This window comes from Priapulus caudatus, unplaced genomic scaffold (genome assembly GCF_000485595.1).
Source record: "Priapulus caudatus unplaced genomic scaffold, Priapulus_caudatus-5.0.1 Scaffold510, whole genome shotgun sequence".
NCBI lineage: Eukaryota > Metazoa > Priapulida > Priapulimorpha > Priapulimorphida > Priapulidae > Priapulus > Priapulus caudatus.
Genome location: NW_014577571.1, coordinates 234,158 through 241,245, shown reverse-complemented (window position 1 = coordinate 241,245; position 7,088 = coordinate 234,158).

The following is a 7,088-nucleotide window of genomic DNA, read 5'->3' as shown; positions in this document are numbered from 1 at the left end:
TGTACATGTGTGCGTGTGTGCAGGTGTGCGTGTATGCATGTGTGCGTGTGTGCGTGCAAGTGGGACAGCGAGAGAGAAGGGAGAGAAAGAAAGAAAGAGACAGGGAGAGAGGTACGACCGTACCGTTGCCCGTCATTGCTATATAGCGACGTCATATCTTCGCTTCCGCCCCGCGGGTACATGTTTAGTATAGGCGGGCGCGAGGCGTGCAGGGTGCGGGCGCACACGGACACACCTCCGCCCCGCCGCACACAGCTAGGCGTCGTGTCCTTACAAGCTGTCTGCGTGCCTGACAGGTCTACAGTCCTCCGTCAATCGCTCAACGCGACACGGCCCGACAAGTACCTGAGCGAAAATTTATGCCCGCTCGCATTCAGACGGTCCCGATTACCTGTCAGTTTACCTGTCCGCTTACCTGCCGCTCGGCGTCGGCGGCGAGCTTTGAGCGGCGTGTAGCACCTGCGGCGGTACACGCGCGTCGCGCCGTGTCGCAGTCGGCGCTGGCGACGCACGCACGCCGTGGCGACGCGTCGCCGCGGGATGACCGACAGCCGACGTGTGTGAGCGAAGCGGGGAGGGAGGCAGGGGAGGAGGGAGCAGTGAGGCTTGGAGGGACGAAGGGGGTTCGGAGCTGCTGTCGCACGGGCGAGGCTTGTAATTACCAGTAGTTAACAGGTAGTTTAACGGGTTACGCGGCTGGAATTCGCGGCACTCTCGATCGCCTGCAGAGTGATCGCAGAATGATGGCTGCCGCTGTCGCGCCGTGTGTGGGGGCTAGATAGAGAGCGGAGGTGGAAGGGTGATGCCTCGGGGGGAGAATGAGAGATAGAGTGGGGGCGATGGTGTGATGATGATGCCTCAGGTCGGTAACGTAGCGATCCGTAAAGCGAGTATAGTAGCAGCCTACTTCACACAGCAGCGCGCGCATGCGAACGCCCATTTATCTCGCGCGTGCGTGCGGCTATCGTCTGCTGTTTGCCATCGGTCGCTGCTGCTGCTGCTGCCGCACCTTGTGTGACGGAAGTTAAACGCCGTGAGCGGGAGCATGTGTGGCGCTGGTGATGATGATTCTAACTCATAAAACTCCGCGCTCATCATCACGAGCTCAATCCCGGTAGCCCCCAGGGCTGCTGCTCTCTGTGGGAGGCGAGATCTGCTGCTGCTGCTGCTGCTGTTAGATCTCGCCTCCCACAGAGAGCAGCAGCCCTGGGGGCTACCGGCAGCAACAGCAGTAGCAGCAACAGCAAAAACAGCAGCAGCAACAACAACAGAAACAACAGCAGCGGCAACGAAAACAGCAACAACAACAGCAGCAGCAGTAACATCAGTAACAGCAGCAGCAGTAGCAGCAGCAGCAACAGCACCAATACCACCACCACCTGCAGCTGCAGACGCAACCGCAGCAGCAGCAGCAGCGGCAGTTTGCTGCGGTTGCAGCAGAAACAGCAGCAGCAGCAACTACAGCAGCAACACTTGAACAGCAACAACAGCAACAGCAGAAACAGCAGAAACAGTAGAAACAGCAGCGGCAACCACGACAGAAATAAGGGTTGTTGCTGTGGTTGTTGTTGATGTTGTTGCTGCTGCTGCTGCTGCTGGGCGGTAGAGCGCGGACAGCTGCAGCAGCTGCTACGTGCATCCATTAATCACGCCGTTAAAATGGCACCGAATTTTCATTTCAATTGCAGCGGCCTTGAAATTCTTGCGCGCCCAGCAGCTCTGACCCGCCGAGACAAGAGAGAGAAAGAGAGAAAGAAAGAAAGAGAGAGCAAAAAAATCACCCGTTTTGCGAAAATCGAAAAACAGACGGATTCGTACGTGGATTTTAGCTGTATGTCTATAAGTAAATACATTATGATTTTACTAACTCATCGATCCGCTAAGCATTAGTCTAACTCGCTCATTTCCTGTTTTGTATTTTGTTTAAATCCGGTCTTAGGTAGACACATTGATTTTTCGTCTGCCTTTCACGTGCTTCACGTGTCAACGTGAAGACCGCAAGATACCTCACTTCCGTGCGACATCGAGTTTTATCACCTTATGAATATGTAATAACGCGGAACTTAAACTTGAAAATTACTAAGGATATATGATGTTATGGTAAATGAAATCCCTAAATTTCGCGACATTGCTTGAAAAATGGCGCCACAAACACAAGTGCATCTAATTCTGACAATGGTGCAGTATTGATTCCGTGACGTATAGATTGTTCTAGACTGGTATATCGTCTCCATTACAAAGCACAAGTTATTATTTAAAAAGTTTGGGGGAAGAGTACCAGTCAGTATCTTTCGATTTCGAACTTTTATTTTCGATACAGAGAATCAGGTGGCATTACCAAGTAACCGACCATAACCATAAACTAAGGTTAACTAGGCTTAACTAGGGGCCTAGTACACACTGCGCGATTTTCTACGCTGGCCGCTTGCGATCGATAAATACGATGCCGGGTCCGCGCGGTGTGTCCGGTCTCACGGCAGCGTATTTCGCTCGCGATCCCATACGCCCGGCGCATCGCTCGTATTCAAAATGTTGAATATTTCCGCCCGGTTTTTCATCGCGTGCGTACAAATAGTGTCAAATACGCCATTGTGTCCACATGTTCGCGCGCGATTTCTCTCAGCAGCCAATAAATTTTAGTAAAGCAGTCACATGATGTAGAAAAAGGTCAGCGTACATGGTAGAAGTGTGGACTACGCAGGAGGATGATTTGGCCACTTTATGGTCAGAGAATCCATGTCTGCATGACATACAGTCTGCAGAATATCGGAATCGAGTTGCGAAGGAAACAGCATTAAATACTATAGCACAACTACTAGAGATGACTGGTAATTTCACCTATAAACAGTTCAATAAATCGAATTATGTTCATTATTTAGTTGACGATTTCGTATGGCAGTGTTGTGCATATAAGTATGACAACAGCCCCTAATTACTTATATATTATTTATAGATAGGTTATTTGTAGAATTTCAGCAAATTTGATTTTAATTCGAGTTGAATATGTACAACCTCCCGCCTAACACACACTGTTCTGACTTTATTTATTTTCACCTGTAAACATGCTAACTAACTAACTTTTAAACTAACTTGCAAACTAACTTGCAAACTAACTTTCACTGTACTACATGCTAACACGGCCAGCGTACAAAATCGCAGTGTGTGTCCAGCTGTACGCGCAACTCGTATGGCGTTCTATCGTGAGCGAAAATATACGCTGCCGAGCAGCGTACAGAAACGCTAGTGTGTCCTAGGAATCAACAAGAAAATTCCAATAATCGTAGCATATACTGGCGAAAATAGCGATGTACGAGTGGTTTAAGACATATATACAAACTTTACCGTAGACGCGCGCGCGCGTGCGTGCGTGCGTTCGTGCGGGTCCTTTTCTGCCAGAAGTGCAGCAATGTGTACGCACATCGATTAGGCCAGTCTGCTCTGGTTTATCATTTCGTGGCAACACCAGCAACAACAGCAACAGCAACAGCAGCATCAATAACCAACCATACACGCTGCGCCTACATACCAATAATCCACCGTGCTGCTTGCCCGATGCCACAGTCACTGCTAATTACCTTGTATTCTTCGTTTATTGTGCAGGCAGGGATCTGTGAGCTAAATCACATCGGTCATGACTCATGAACGTAGTGAATGGCTTCATATATATATATATATATATATATCATATATCAGAGATAGCCAGCAGATAACATAGTGCGAGGGTGTGAGGAATGCACATTTCCAATGTAGCCGAATAAACACTATAAGTGTGCGGTAAGGGAGGGGTGAGAGAGGTGCAGAAGGTATATTATATTGTCGTGATCGTAGAAATATTGTACTTAGATGGGCTACACATAGACCTCTCTCTCTATATACACATTTCTAACCTTGTAATAATGAAGTCGTTTATGGTGGTGGGAGGGGTGGGGAGTGAATACAGAGGCCTAGTATATGAAGGCAAACCGTGCGTGCGTGCATCAGGTTAGATTTCGCGTAGAGTAAACACGTACAATGAATAGAATTACCTTTTGGCAAAAGCCTCGCGCGTCAAAATTATCTTTCCTTCCAAATCTATCAATTCTCTAAACTTTTTTGACATGCTGCACGTGCTATGATTTTTATTACATTGGTTTTTAATTAGATCTAGAGGTAATTATCAATTTCACGTGAAAGTTCATAATTTGATATCAATTACTAATGCTCGATTACTCGATTACTAATTAAAGTGATTACGTCGCCGTAAATAGTAAAGGTAAAAAAATCATGTCCACTTTTTTTTATACAAAATGTAAGTGATTCTGTTCACTTTTTATGGTTAAATTGCTGCATTATACTTCTTATTTTGCTGTTCCGTTCGATTTTGCTAACACTCGTGACGCATACATAGCCCATAACAAGCATTTAATGTCGTGATCAATATATCAAATCGTTCAGATTTTTTGTGGATTTTTAACTAGTTGAAAAACAATCTCATCAGGTAAGAATTTGAGGATACATTTAGTGCCGTTAGTACTTACTTTAAGTTACTTTAGTTAAACAAAATTTAAACATAATGTTTACAAATATAGACCTACACCATAGAAAATTCGTGACGTAGTCAATTTAAGGGGTGTGTGACCTGCAAGCTAAACAGCCAGCGACAGATCAACATTACACACATGCATTTTGTTTGTCCCATATCTTAATCGTATTATTATTAATTCGACAAATTCGATAAGGGTTTGCAATACGAAACGCGAGTGTGAATCCTACGCTAGATTTAATCTCCTTTAACGAAACAACGAAGAGAACGACTGATTTCATCAGCATTATGTAATAATAATATAATGACATTAACTATAGTATAAGCGACTGACGCGCACGAACGCACACACATACACGCGCACGAACGCACACACATACACGCGCATGAACGCACACACATACACGCGCATGAACGCACACACATACACGCGCATGAACGCACACACATACACGCGCAATTCTATATCAAACAACATATTCAAGATCAAACACTAAAGTGCAATTCATCCCTAATTGAAGCTCGATTCGCAAACACACGTGCAAAACGACTTCGCACCGGAAAGGTGAGACATTCGTAGGAACACAACAAGGAACACAACATGACCTGATTAACATGCATTCGTTTAGCATAGACCAAACTTGATCGAAGTTGACTTGTTGCGTGATTGTTAAAGCCATCTTAGCAACACATCAAGCAGCCTCTCTAAGAAAGTGGACCACATTTTCTCATTGTTCTACTAGAAGGCCCGAATATCAGAAATGCTTCAACGGCCTTTTCTACATGCGCCTCACCTTTATATGCGCTCTGCCTATATGTCTCACTCACTGTAAAAAAAAGGTCAGCGTAATATTGACTCGCACCAAGTCGTTTCGCACTAACGCACACATGCGTGGCAAGAACAACGAACCAGTCTAGTGACGAAACCTTGTTACACGTCAGTGCAAGATGAAGTGCGCGAGATAGAATACAAGGGACGGAGGATTGTGTTTCAATTGATGTTTACAGGTCTGTGAGCGATCAGAATTCACTGCATTAATGCGCACCGGTTAGAAAGCCGTTTGATGTCCACGAAGAGCCGCATACGATTCAATAAAAGAGCAATCATGGATGAATCACTCAGCTCGGGGAAAGATAGATGGTGCCAGTGGTACGTCTATCGGTAAACACCTGGCGATGCTGCTGCATTTTATGCAAACACGTATCCGGAATCGTATTGATTTTATGTTACAGTATACACACACGCACATGCGCGGTGCACGGCAGACGATGATGCAGCGGACACACGCGCGCGCGCAGGAATACAGACAAACGCAGGAAACAGGATAACTCGCGCATATGAACGGATGAAAGGGTCAGCATTGTGTCAGTGCGCTTCCCGCCCGTGGAGCTATAAAGCAATGTGACGTCAGCAACGTGTACTAATGAGACTTGCACGCAGCGTGAGACCTTGGAGTAATCATTCTGACAATTGAAATGTTCTGACAGTCGGAATGATTACGTACTCCAAGGCGAGACAAGCGACTACAGACGGCGTTTTAAAACGTGTGAGATTGATAGGCACTTGTTCGATCCGACGGCCACGTGAATTCAATTTGTACCAGAATGGGAATTATGACTAGCACCCCCCCCCCCTTTTCCAGATGAGATTTTCTGATGAATAAGCATTTTTCCAGCACTTTCACTAACGTTTTTCCGCAAGGTTTCACATCATTATACCCCCGTCACACCGGGGTGGCGTCCTTACTGCGCTGCTACGGCGACGGAAAATGGCGCCAGAGCGCGCCAAGGTCGCCATAAGCGTGGTATAAGCGTGGTGGAAACGCCAGACATCGTGTGGTGCTCGCCATGCGTCGCCTAATGATCGCCGAGTCACGGCGTTTGTTTTTGAGCATGTTCAAAACAAACGCAAGGTTCGGCGCATTCTGACTGGAACGCGGTGATAGAACGCGGCTGGAGCGTCGCGAAGGTCGTGAGACAAGCGTCGTAACACATCCATAAACGTAGTACACGCGCAGTACACGCGTGCCAAAGACGCTGCGAAAATCGGTTAACATTTTCAAACGGCGAATTCATGATCTGTCTCAATCCGCGATCCTGCCGATCTGTTTCATGCCGATCGTTCGGCCACGGCCACGGCCTCGTTCCTTCGGTAGCTTGGTTTCTTCGCATGCGTATTTCTACCTCAGCCAAACGACACAACTATATACAGGTTAAAATTTCCGGAAAATCTGACCAGCTTATTATAGTCGCCTGTGAGACGTGGTAGACACGCCGTGATGTCGCGTGCAGTCGCGAGGTGAGCGAGCGGGTGAGAACGCGGTTGGGAAGGAGAGCGCCAGTACGTGTGTAGGAGCCGCGGGCCCCGCACCGGCGAGAACGCTCGGTGGATCGCCGTGTGCCAAGCCATAGGATCTGCAAAAGTAGAAGACGCCATAAATCGTCGTGGCGGGAGTAGGTCGTGGCGGGCGCGCCGTGCTGAGAACGCGGTTGTGAGTGCGGCGACGAGGGTCGCGTGAAGGGGGGGAGCGGGCGTGTGTGTGTTTCAAGTGTTGTGAATTTGTTG